Genomic DNA, 14215 nt, shown 5'->3' with positions numbered 1-14215 from the left:
ATGGTGACAATGATTTGACCTTGGAAAATCATTCGAAGGTCATGTGAAGGTCAACTTTAAAATCTTAAATGGAAACCCCCATTTTTTATTTAGTATTCTTGTAGCTGACATCGAGAGCTTTCCAAAACACTATAATAAAGTATTTTCTTATTAAGTACTTTTTGAGTTATTTTATATTTTAATCTGACATATTTTGATATAAAAAATTAAATATCTCGTAAAATATTTAGTTTTTGATAATCTTACCGTAATACTTCTATGTACAGAATAATGAGACAAATCAATTAGTATAAAAAAAAAAAAATTGTTTTTAAGAAAATTATTTACAATGTATTTTTTTAAACAATTATTTGTTTTTTTTTTGGCACTAATTAATTTGTCTTATTATTCTGTACATAGAAGTATTACGGTCAAATTATCGAAAACTGAATATTTTACGAAATATTTTATTTTTCATATCAAAATATGTCAGATTAAAATATAAAATAAGTCAAAAAGTACTTAATAGAAAAATATTTTGTTATAGTGTTTTGGAAAGCCCTCGATGTCAGCTACAAGAATACTAAATAAAAAACGGGGATTTCCATTTAAGATTGTAAAGTTAACCTTTACATGACCTTCAAATGATTTTCCAAGGTCAAATCATTGTCACCATCTTATGGCCCCTTTGAAGCCACACAACTTTTGTTTGAAACTTTTTTATGTCAGATTATTGTAAGTGCCTTAAAAATCGTGGCGACCGTTACGAGGACCACCCTGTATATATAAAATATTCGATATGAGAGCAGGAGGCTGAAGGACTAATATTAAATCCCAGAAAAACAGCAGTATCCCTCGATGAGAATACGAAAACGTGATGCTGCAACCGTTATACCCTCTTGTTTTTTTTTTTTTTTCCAGCGCGAAGGCGACATTTCGTTAGCGTGTTTGATATGATCTTGATATAAAATTGCGAAGTGCCATTGTCAGTTGTCGTTTTTTTCGCCTTTAGTCATAGACGTTATGAAATTTTAAATAACGACTCCGATGTTTTCGAATAATATTTTCCGAATTTTCATGCACGAATAATTGTCGAGCTTTAGTCTGCGCTTAAATGTATTGCATTGCGACTTCTTGCGTAATCTTATAATCACAGGCCCATGCGACGAATGAATATCCTTTATCGAAACGATAAACTCGATTGCGATGCTCGTTCTTCGTATTTTTCTTTTTTTTTTTTCCCCCAATTATATCGTTTCCATCTATCCATCATTTTCATCGTTTTTGCCGAGTTTTTTTTTTTTCTACGGTTATTCTCTCTCGGAAGCAACCATATTAATTCTCGATGGAAGCCAGAAAGCATCGCCGGAGATCACAGTTACAATCACCGATTGTTTACGCTAACAACGTCGCGCAAATGTAGAATTTGATAAAAAAAGGAAATGTTCTCGCATGTAAACGAGTTTGCAATGCAAATTGCTTTCAATATGGATGACAATGGGGAGAGAGGTCGGGATAAGATCCGCAGTAATACATCGTGCCGACATTCGGCATCCGGCCGGTGTGCATATTCAGCGTCTTGGCGTCAAGTACACCCAAGTGCACTTCATCAAAGTGCACCGGTAACCCAGTATTCCACCGACGTCTGCAGACGTTACACGTGGCGATTTATCGTTGATTATACGCGGGCCAGGTCGTATCTCGATTGTATATACACGATTTAGTATATTTTTTTTTTTCCCCAAAGTATCTCGATACACATATGTATTTTCGAAAATTATCTATAGATCCAAAAATATCGTTCTTCACTTATATCCTCGATCAATCTTATAAATCTGGACGAGACGCCAGAATGTCCTCGAAATTTAAAAGGCGATCGAGAAACCTTCTTTCGTATTCTGATGATTTCTAAGTTCCTTTGATATTAATTCTTGATACCTTGAAGAGAAGATGTTCTTCGTATCCGACTATCAGAAAACTTAAACTCGTGATAATTCGAAAATATTTTTAAGAGATGGTAAAATATTGTCATTCTCGGGGGAAAAAAAAAACGAGACTTTGACATATTTATCTGAAGTTATTTCGCGAGAAGGGATCGCGTGGGAACAGGTAGCTTGTAAATAATGCCTTCCGAGCATAAATTTACACACGATATTTCCGGCTAGTTAGAGTACAAAGTTCAAGGAACTTTATACAAGAATATCGCGAGGGATTAGTCTCGCAGGAGTTTACCCATTCCAAAATCTCTCAACTTTATTAATCTTCATCACGTTATGTCTCATCGGCGATGTTTTCGATTTCATCGATGCCATTTTGTAACCGAGTTCTTTGCGCAATAAAGTGCGTCAAAGTCACGCAAAATAGTCTTATACTTTTTTAACAATCGTATCGTGATCTTTTTCGCGTTATACCTTGCAATCGGCTTTCCCAAACGGAATTCTTGCCGGCATTACATTACTATTTTAAGATCTGCGAGAGAGATCGATGTTTCAATTACTGTGCTCGGCAACCAATTAGTGTGCAGACAGAGGCTCGAGGTTTCGCGTGCTGGAAATGAAAATAATATTCCACATATACCCGCGTTTATTCGTAAATGTATTTATTCAAAATTGCAAATTTATAATGTAACTTATACTGTAATTTATTGATGTAAATTTTCGAGAGAGAAAGAATATATATATATACAACGTCGATCGAGGGAGTAAGAACGAACAATCGCATACGTATTTGTCGTCGATTACATCGTTACGGTTGAATGTCCGGTACGTCTGGCGGGCTCTACGGACAGGAAGTGGATGCCGCGGCACATCCGTACTTGTAACGACCAATCACGGGGCGCGATATAGAATGCGAAATGAGTTGCTTCCAGCTTCCGGAGGGCGGAACGCGACGGCGACGAGGGAACTAATTAAACTCTTGCGCGACTCGTTAATTAGCACGCCCAATCAACGACTGCGAACGAGATTCGAGCGATGCTCGATATTTTTTTACAAGTCGTATTCGCGAGTTGCTACTCAATCACGATGCGGATCGGTCACGTGAAAAAGCTGCTTAATCGAGAAAGCACGTGAAAGAAATCTCGCGATAAGGGAACACGGTGTCGGGCACTCACAATCCGGCACTGCTAATATTTCGTTGCCGTATTACGATCAATTTGTTACTTATTCTCGTTTACTCACGTGACTGATCGCCAGTGTAGCACGGTTTAATCCGTCATTTTCTTTATTTCGTTTTTGTCGCGTATAATTTGACACTCGCGCATAGCAATGAGATATTTATGAATGATACTTATGATTCTTAAACGGATAAAAACGGGTTGCTTGTCAGATCGCACTCGATAAAAAGGAGAACGACGCATAATCTCACGGCGAAATTAACGATATTTGGCATTACTGTATATAATGTCACCGTAATTATATCTGTCGCTATACAGGTTGTCCCATTTTAATCTCCTCGGGCAAATATCGCAAAAATCAAGCCCGGAAGAGAAAAATGTTTGGTTTCGAGGGGGCCATAACATGGTACCATTGGTTTGACCTTGGAAAATCATTTGAAGGTCATGCGAAGGTCAACTTTAAAATCTTAAATAGAAACCCCCTATTTTTCATTACATATCCTTGTAGCTTATCTCGAGAGCTTTTCAAAACACTATAATAAAATATTTTTTTTATTAAGTACTTTTTGAGTTATTTTATATTTTAATCTAACATATTTTGATATAAAAAATAAAGTATTCAGTTTTCGATAATCTTACCGTAATACTTTTATGTACAGAATAATGAGACAAATTAATTAGTGCCAAAAAAAAACAAATAATTGTTTAAAAAAATACATTGTAAATAATTTTCTTGAAAACAATTTTTTTTTTATATACTAATTGATTTGTCTCATTATTCTGTACATAGAAATATTACGGCAAGATTAGAGAAACTAAATATTTTAAGTACTTAAAGTACTTAATAAAAAAATACTTTATTATAGTGTTTTGGAAAGCTCTCGATGTCAGCTACAAGAATACTAAATAAAAAATGGGGGTTTCCACTTAAGATTTTAAAGTTGACCTTCGCATGACCTTCAAATGATTTTCCAAGGTCAAATCATTGTCACCATCTTACGGCCCCCTCGAAACCAAACAACTTTTGTCTGAAACATTTTTCTCTTCCGGGCTTGCTTTTTGAGATATTTGCCTGAGGAGATTAAAATGGGACATCCTGTATATGCGAGTTATTCGGAGGGAGCAATTACGCGTACGCGTTATATTAGAAATGCTGCGGAAATCGAGTCGACAATGGCACTATCGCCTTGCCCTTTGCAATGCAAATATCTTCCGCGATACCGCCGCTGGCACGCAGTAAAGCACACGCGGAATTTACTTGGAACGGTATAAGTGTCGCCGTCGCTTTTAGTACTTAAGTGTGATACCGAGGGCGTGACGGGATCTGATGCTTCGTGCGGCACGCTATTAAGGGACGAGCGAATAATTATTAATCCAAAGTCTAAGACACGTCGACAGTATATATTATCGAGTATAAAGCCGGGCCTTTAAACATTTTAATGACATTTACGCGATCGTTTCAAGAAATTTTATTATCTGCATTGTCTACCGTTTCAAGAAAAGAAATGTCAAAAATATAATGTCTTAGCATTTGCACGACACAGTAATTATGCTACGAAAGGAGAAATTATTTATTAGAGATAAGATAATAATTGATGATTTAATAATTAAAAATGTAACGAAAGAAAAATTTAAATTCTACTATTTGTATACTTTACACATCCCGATATTTTCAATATTTTTGAAGCGACAAGATCCCGTTACGAGCCTCGCTAGAAATTTTTCAATCGTCACACGCTGCTTTTGTTGAATGCACGTGAAACGACAATTTCACGCGTCGGATTTGATAGCCGATTCAACGCTGATATCCTTTGCCATCGATAGAGTTCCGGAACAAAAAAGGGGAAAAAGAAAAAAATGAAAACGTCACTTGCATGCTGCAAAAGCAACGTGCCATTAGTTATAAAACAAAACGAGTGAGTGATCGTGTGTGAGAGAGATACCTTTTCTCGAAAGCTTCGTCAATGTAAATGGAATGTGGCATCCCTAATAAAGTGCAGCATTTTGGAAAAAGAGATACTTGAAACTTAAGGTGGGAAAAGAGCGCAAACCGAGAATATCTCCCGTCATACATAATATATATTTATACATATGTATATATATGTTTGTATATATATATATATATATATATATTTATAGATCTATATTGGGGCAAAAACATGGCGATAAAAATAAATAGCTATTGTTTTGTTAACATTGATTATAAAAAATAAAATTGATATCTTTGGTACACAGTACGCGATTTAATACTTTACGGTACTCGGTGCGCGCGCTTTTCCGACACCGCGTATGTGCTAATGACACGTACATACATATACCGATATAACCAATGGTGTTAGTTCTCGTAGTTGTTAGACGAGCTGTTGCATTTTTACTAGCTAGCCTTCCGCATTTTATCATTATTTAGCTCCCATTGGTTATAAGACCGGTCGTTGCATCTCGCATATCGGGTGTCCGCAGCTGCCCGTAATAAACAGCATTGCACGTACAAAAAAATTTCACAGAAAATATAAACATTCCATTAGTCTAGTTAAGACTCATTTATTTTTTTTCATGGTACGATGAAAGCGTTTTCTAAAAAAAAAAAAAAAAAAAACCTGCGTTTTAACAAATTAATCGTGAAATATAACACAGTTAACTTTATATATCTCAGCTTACATTAACATAAATGATAATTCGAAAAGTAATGGAAATTTACAATATTATAAATAAGTAAATAGAGATACAAGATTGCGCAAAATTTACTGTTGAGAAAAGTGAAGAAAATTTTTACAAAAATTCCATTAAAATTTATTTTGCGTCTTTTGTATAAAGTTTAACGGGGTAAAGTATTCTCGTTCGGCAGCAGCGGACATCGCGATATACCGGGTGACCCGACCGCCGTCACTTCCGGTCGCGGAGGAGACCCTCGGGAGATGCTGCCCATTTGATTTGATGAAACTTTGTCGCGTCTCTTTCCCGAAGCTGTTTCTAACCAATCCCGTCATCATTCCCATCACGTCGTCGTCCGCCACGAGTTTAGTCCCAGGGAGTTTCGAGGTTAGCGCCGGGCGCAAGAGTCACGCGACCGCAAGAACAATAAAGAGAAGCGAACAAAGTAAGATTATGCGTATACTTGGAGAAGAGAGGCGAGATATTTGTCTCTTTTCCTGTTGCTTTCTTTTCCGGATCAGACCGACGTCCGTTTAAAAATTAGCCGCCGTTCACACACGGATGGTTTATTACACCGCGCGGCGAGTCTCTCTCTCTCTCTCTCTCTCTCTCTTTAACTAATCCACCTGCAATATATAAACAGCATGATACATATATATTATACTATTGCATCTTCCAAAGTTTATCGAGCATACGCATGCGTGACGACGATCGCGATCGTCGTCCCATGTATGCGTACGCGCGTTACACGTACATACTATACTTTTATCTGATTGTTATCATTATTATATATGTAAATATAGTAGCCGCACGCTTTTGTCTAGGCGAATCGAAGGTATATAATAAACGGCCCATGCTTCTACCTCTTTTATTAATCACGTATGTGTCTTAGGATAGAGAAACGCTGCTTATACGACTTCGTCGTTTCTTCCCCTCCTTCTCCTCCTTTTTTTTTTTTTTTTAAATTAAACGACGAGTCGTCTCACACCGTTGGCTCCTCGTTGTAACGAGTATATACTACTACTTTTATATCCATCCGCCAAAATCATGTCCGAAACTGTCCACGATATCTTCCAGTCCCGTATATAATCCGAACGTCCGGTCTGATCTCGCGAAAGATTGCAATTCTAATCTCGCCTTTAGAATATAATTGCGGACGATAATTATCAACTGTGTATAATTGTGTCGTTATCGATAATTATACTACTCTAGTCACAGTCGCCGTAATTATTTTGTTAATTGGCAGTTAATTTGAAGCTATATAAAATAACGAGAGGCAGCAATGTAAATCATAATATAATATTTGTTTTATTAAGATGAATTAAATTTTTGTGGAAAGAATAATGTATATTAATAGTTCTCGAACGGGAGTAAAGTAAGATCCGAGTATATCCGAGATTTTTTTTCGGCAAGAATAAAAGAAGATAAAAGATATTTGCTGTAGAGAGCCTATATCTTTTACATGAAAATTGCGAAAAGTATTTGCAAGAGGAAGCATTGCTTCGATAAAATATTGTACCTCGAAACTCTCTGGTTCCTCTGATTTTTGAGCATATTTACTAACATTCCATGTTCCACGATCTCTTAAAGATAAAAAGAGAAAGAGAGAGCGAAAATAAAAGAATTACATATACGAAGAAAGAAAGGAGAGAGAGAGAGAGAGAGAGAGAGAGAGAGAGAGAGAGAGAGAGAGAGAATCTCTCATGCCACTTCCATTATCACAAACACACACGCATTATCCATCTTATCTCTCTTAACTCAACTTTAACATATACAGGGTGTAACAGAGCGCCCGTATCAGCAGTTTTTTGAGGAAACAACGCATTTTCGTGAAAAATATTTCACGTGAAAGTTGTAGAGCTCTAAGTATTATATAATAATATTAGTATGACCGTGAATAGCACCGTTAAGGTTATGTAAAAATCACTTTGAATTTTTTAAACGGAGCCCCCTATTTTTCATTACATATTCTCGTAGCTTATCTCGATAGCTTTTCAAAACACTATAATAAAGTATTTTTTCATTAAGTACCTTTTGAGTTATTTTATATTTTAATCTGACATATTTTGATATAAAAAATTAAATATCTCGTAAAATATTGTGTTTTTGATAATGAGACAAACTAATTAGTATAAAAAAAATAATTGTTTTTAAGAAAATTATTTACAATGTATCTTTTTATTTTATTTATTTTTTTTTTTTTCTTTTCCACCAATTGATCTGTCTCATTAAATCTGTACATAAAAGTATTACGGTAAGATTATCGAAAACTGAATACTTTACGAAATATTTTATTTTATTTTTTATATCAAAACATGTCAGATTGTGAAATATAAAATAACTCAAAAAGTAGTTAATGAAAAAATACTTTATTATAGTGTTTTGGAAAGCTCTCGAGGTAAGCTACAAGAATATGTAATGAAAAATAGGGGGTTCCGTTTAAAAAATTTAAAGTGATTTTTATATGACCTTGACCGTGCTATTCAAGGTCATACTAATATTATTAAATAATGCGCCACTTGGAGCTCTACAACTTTTGCATGAAACATTTTTCACGAAAATGCGTTGTTTCCTCAAAAAACGGCTGATACGGGCGCTCTGTTAACACCCTGTATATATATATATATATATATATATATATATATATATATATATATATATAATCTTGAATCTGGTATTGTTTTGTGCGCTTTATATCGCTGTTTGCCAGCTTCGGTCACAACTGTTCAAGTTTTCTTTAAACTCCGATCTTTCCGTTCCTATCCGAGAGATTTCCATCCTTTATCCTTTAAGTTTTTCCCCCTATTCGTCTTTTTTATCTGTCGAGCATCGTGACACACAATACACGTTGACATACACGATGCGTGGACACGTACGAGACCGAGACTAATACAGTTTTAGATCAATCGCCCGTCGTCGATTTTCCCGGGGTAAATGATATATTTTTCCTTTTTGTTCACGAGTTATTTTTTCTTTTTCTCTTTTCCAACTACTCGCGGGCCGTCATTCGAACGGATCGCGTGGGCGTCGTGTGCCTGGCGCTTAATGTTTTCTATTTTTTTACCTCGGAAAACTCCATTATATTGACGACGCGGACGTCTATGAAAATCTGCTCGCCAATCGAAAAGCGGCATCGCGCTCGTAAAAAAGAGTACTTGTGTCGTAACTCGGTACATTTAGTCTCGCGAGTAGCGAGAAGGATGCTGTCAAAAATCGTGCTCGGCGCGAAGGAGGACGCGTCTTTCCGCATGTTAGTTTATTAATCTAAAACGAAACGACATTGTTGAGAGAGAGAGAAAACAAGAAATACGCGGAAAGATTTATTTATTACACACGTGTTTATTTTAAATCATTTGAAAGAGAGCGAGAGAGAGAGAGAGAGAGAAAAGTCGATTTTCTTCGTCTTTTCTGCAACACGAAATATTACAGGCCTTTCCGTATTTCTGATCCCGACACCTTGTTTAGCACTCACGCATTATATTGACATAACATATTGATTAATTAATTGTTTGACTTGGTTGTTTATTGAAATATAGCTATGTTTTCTGGAACACACGCACAGGCCTCACACCCGGTCGGCGCGTAAAGTAGTGTTAATATCTTTTCATTCTGTCTTGCTATGTTTCGCACTTCTCTGTTAATTAATTGGGTAATTATTATTATTATTATTATTGTTATTCTCGTTACGCTGTCACTAATTCGCTCATATATACATATGTATTGACACAGGCATACATACATATCCCCACGCAGTATACGTAGACGTACACGTTTTTGTCCCGAATAATATCGGTGTGTCGTCTAAGCGTCGTCACTTCTTATTTGCACAATCCCAGTGGCTAATTATCAATCTGACAGTGCAACGTGTGCACCGGGGTTGGTCGAGTTTCATCAGTAGATCAGCGGAATCTTTAAAAAGGTGACGATTCTCGAGATCCCCCTCGCGTTTAATTCGCTCTCTCGATAAAATTACAGGAATCTCGAATTGTGCGATTCGTTTTCTAGTAATCGTTCGCTATAAAATTTCTCTCTTCCTTTTCACGATTTAAACGTGTATTTTATTTAAGCCGCGACATGAAAAATCTATTACGCGTTCAAAATATCGATAAACATTAGCACTAATTAATTTTTCTTATTTCATTTTTAGTATACAGAGTGTCCCATTTTAAAGGACCCACTCAAATATCTCAGAAATACTGCGTTAAATCGAAAAATGTTTCAAACAAAAGTTGTGTGGTTTCAAGGGGGGCCATAAGACGGTGACAATGATTTGACCTTGCAAAATCATTTGAAGGTCATGTGAAGGTCAACTTTAAAATGTTAAATGGAAACCCCCATTTTTTATTTAGTATTCTCGTAGCTGACATCGAGAGCTTTCCAAAATACTATAATAAAGTATTTTTTCATTCGGTACTTTTTGAGTTATTTTATATTTTAATCTGACATATTTTGATATAAAAAATAAAATATTTCGTAAAATATTCAGTTTTCGATAATCTTATCGTAACACTTCTATGTACAGAATAATGAGACAAATCAATTAGTATAAAAAAAAAAAAAATTGTTTTTAACAAAATTATTTAAAATGTATTTTGTAAATAACACACCTAACCTAAACAATTATTTTTTTTTTTTTTTGGCACTAATTAATTTGTCTTATTATTCTGTACATAGAAGTATTACGGTAAAATTATCGAAAACTGAATATTTTACGAAATATTTTATTTTTTATATCAAAATATGTCAGATTATATAAAATATAAAATAACTCAAAAAGTACTTAATGAAAAAAATACTTTATTATAATGTTTTGGAAAGCTCTCGAGGCAAGCTACAAGAATACTAAATAAAAAATGGGGGTTTCCATTTAAGATTTTAAAGTTGACCTTCACATGACCTTCAAATGATTTTCCAAGGTCAAATCATTGTTACCGTCTTATGGCCCCCTTGAAGCCACACAACTTTTGTTTGAAACATTTTTCGATTTAACGCAATGTTTCTGAGATATTTGAGTGGATCCTTTAAAATGGGCCACCCTGTATATCGTTATTAATTATATGACAGCTAATCATTTTCTCGACTCTCGCGGCATCTTCTCAAGGACTCTCTCGTTCGCAGTTAACGATCCGTAGTTACATACGTGCAGACACGTTGAATTCTCCGTTTTACGTACTAATCTCATCTCGAGGGCGAGGAATGATTATTAACACAATTACTTTCTAACGCGAACCGGAAGATATTGTTCTCTTACGGGGCACGATCGCAAGCGCTGCTACTGCAAGTGTGTATGCGGGATTACTTAATAAGTAAGCTTTCCTTTTTTTTTTTTTTTTCCACGAGTAACTGGAGTTCGTGCACGTGTCGGATGTATAATATCATACCTTCCCTTAATTTTCTTTCTTTCTTTTTATCTCTTTTTTTTTTTAAATTTTATTTTACACCCAAGCTTGCATGGGCAGTCACGTTTGTCAGGGGCGCGCGATGTAATCGCCGCCTTAACGGAATGATCACACCATGTAAGTAGAAATAACGACGAGCGCCCGTGGTAATGGGAACCGGCTAAATATGAGCCTTTTACTTACTGCGGATCAAGCACGCACTTATTTCGTAGCTGTGACGAACGCAGCACTGCGCCGAAAGACAGAAATGTGCGCCTGGCCGATATTTCGCGAGTAACTTGCGATTAAACTTCACGGGACTCGTCACAATTTTCGATTAATATTCCATTTTTTATTATGACTTGGCAAAAAAAAAATAATCGAGAATTTCTTATTAATTAATGTAACATACGCGCAACCGTCGCGCTTTTTATCCGCATATTATTTCGTTTTTCATCGTCGTTTAATTCAATAAGTCGAGGATTAAATCGTAGCGATTTTCAGGAGAGGTATAAAAATTTTCTCGAATCCCTGTCTCCGTGTGTATATCACCCACCTGATCAATGAACGAAAGAGAGAAACGCTGTCACCTGCAGAAACTGTTACTTCGCGTCGTAATTAAACCTCGCTACTATATTACGGCAAGTGCGGTAATTAATCACAGCCGCGGAAAAGCAATTAGTCATCCTGGGGATTGCATCCGCCTTGCCTGGCGTCTTCTTTACCGCGTTCGCGCCTTCGAGTATATATCTATCGGTGCGGGTGTTCGACGCCCCGCATCAGTCGCAGCTCGTGTAATTTAGATCCAATTACGTACCGGGGTCCCTTAACACTAATAGATACGCGTAACGTAAATCTTCCTTTATCGATGTCCCTTTGCACTTTTTCGCGCGCCGCGTTATATCTTCGTTCTAAATGTATCAGTCGTACGGCTGTTAGCGTCGATTTTGTCATTAAGGAAAGTCGTACAGGAGTATAAAAAGCGTTGATATATACAGGGGAGAAGCGTATTGAGAGATGGTAATTAGCCTGAGCCGAGCGGCGCTTACAAGATATCGCGATTCTTGTTAGGCCAGCCTTGAGAACGCGACTTCATCGCGCGAATTTATCCCGATTTTAAACACTCGGTCGTGATATCGAAATACTCGGCACGTACTCTGCTTATTACTATTTGCGTTATCGGATTTGCCCTGTGTGCCGAGAATACAGTCGTTGCGAGCGCGGACGCGAATATTCAAACGGCAAGCTACTTAACTTGAAGACATTCGCGCAAATTGCTGCCATTCTGTACAGACCCTTCCTCTATTCAGTGCACTTTGAGAGAAAATATTCCTATTATCTTATGATAGTAATATCAATTCACTTTCACAATATTATCCATGTATTATACATGATGTTAGAAAAGTCTCGAAACGGTCAAATATCTCAAAAACGTTGCGTTAAATCGAAAAATGTTTCAAACAAAAGTCGTGTGGTTTCAAGGGGGCCGTAAGACGGTGACAATGATTTGACCTTGGAAAATCATTCGAAGGTCATGTCAAGGTCAACTTTAAAATCTTAAATGGAAACCCCCGTTTTTTATTTAGTATTCTTGTAGCTGACATCGAGAGCTTTCCAAAATACTATAATAAAGTATTTTTTCATTAAGTGAGCTTTTTGAGTTATTTTATATTTTATATAATCTGACATATTTTGATATAAAAAATAAAATATTTCGTAAAATATTCAGTTTTCGATAATTTTACCGTAATACTTCTATGTACAGAATAATAAGACAAATTAATTAGTGCCAAAAAAAAAAAAAAAAAACAAATAATTGTTTAGGTTAGGTGTGTTATTTACAAAACACATTTTAAATAATTTTGTTAAAAACAATTTCTTTTTATACTAATTGATTTGTCTCATTATTCTGTACATAGAAGTATTACGGTAAGATTATCGAAAACTAAATATTTTACGAGATATTTAATTTTTTATATCAAAATATGTCAGATTAAAATATAAAATAACTCAAAAAGTACTTAATAAAAAAAATACTTTATTATAGTGTTTTGGAAAGCTCACGATGTCAGCTACAAGAATACTAAATAAAAAATGGGGGTTTCCATTTAAGATTTTAAAGTTGACCTTCACATGACCTTCTAATGATTGTCCAAGGTCAAATCATTGTCACCGTCTTATGGCCCCCTTGAAGCCACACAACTTTTGTTTGAAACATTTTTCGATTTAACGCAGTGTTTCTGCGATATTTGAGTGGGTCCTTTAAAATAGGACACCCTATATAATATTATATAAGAATTACTTAATAATTTGATTTTGATAAATGAGGGACCGATATATTAATCATTTAATTACGTTTTTTTTAAACAAGCGTAAATTTTGTTTTATACGAAGAAAGAGAGAGAGAGAGAGAAAAACAGTTGAATTATTTGATTTTTATGCTAAAAGCAAAATTAGATCGGAGGAAAGTGTTGAGAAATTTCTTCACTCCCATTTCTCTTCCGATGCATTTCGCGGGAAATACATTTTTGCTATCAGCGATATCGATTGTGAAAATATTCACGTATAACGAAACATGTTAGTCGGCCTGAAAGTCGATAAGAGCTTTAGGGCGATCTTATGGTTATGGGCTAAGATAAAATCGAACGAATTGCGCGCGGCTATTTTTCTATGCGAGAGAGAATTTTCGCGACGGAGGACACGGCAAGGGGGGAGAGAGCGGAAAATCTTCCTTAATCAAAAGGGTGCAAATTGCGCTCTCGAGTACTCTGTTAATCTCTGCTCGGCATTGAAACTTTTTTTTTTTTTTACAACGACGCGAAAAGAGGGAAATCATTGTCAATCAAGCGCGCTTCCAGCCGCGACATCCGATTGCCATTAATGACGTTTCTCCTTCGCTCTTTGACAAACGTTCGGCTGTGATTAAGCCGGGATACGCGCGCTCGATCGGCTGTACAATGGCACCGTATTAATGGCACAGGCAGATACATACAAACTTGTCATGCTCCTTCCATATGGCATCGCAAAACCGTATCCCGTCATCCGTTCGGTCGTTGCATTCACATGGCTGATGACTCCTAAATCATCGTAA

At 36.0% G+C, this 14215-nt stretch overlaps 1 protein-coding gene across 10 annotated transcripts in view; it reads left to right on the top strand.

Annotated features, from left to right (window-relative positions):
* The window catches only part of LOC138941873 (RNA binding protein fox-1 homolog 2), a 322458-nt gene that overhangs the window by 210588 nt on the left and 97655 nt on the right, over positions 1–14215 (top strand). The gene's annotated exons all lie outside the window — the stretch shown is intronic.

The sequence above is a fragment of the Polyergus mexicanus genome, unplaced genomic scaffold, assembly GCF_030449975.1.
Source record: "Polyergus mexicanus isolate NDT 795.1 unplaced genomic scaffold, iyPolMexi1.0 SCAF_20, whole genome shotgun sequence".
Taxonomy (NCBI): Eukaryota; Metazoa; Arthropoda; class Insecta; order Hymenoptera; family Formicidae; genus Polyergus; species Polyergus mexicanus.
The sequence above is the reverse complement of the archived record's forward strand: the minus strand, read 5'-3'. Positions and strand labels throughout refer to the sequence as shown.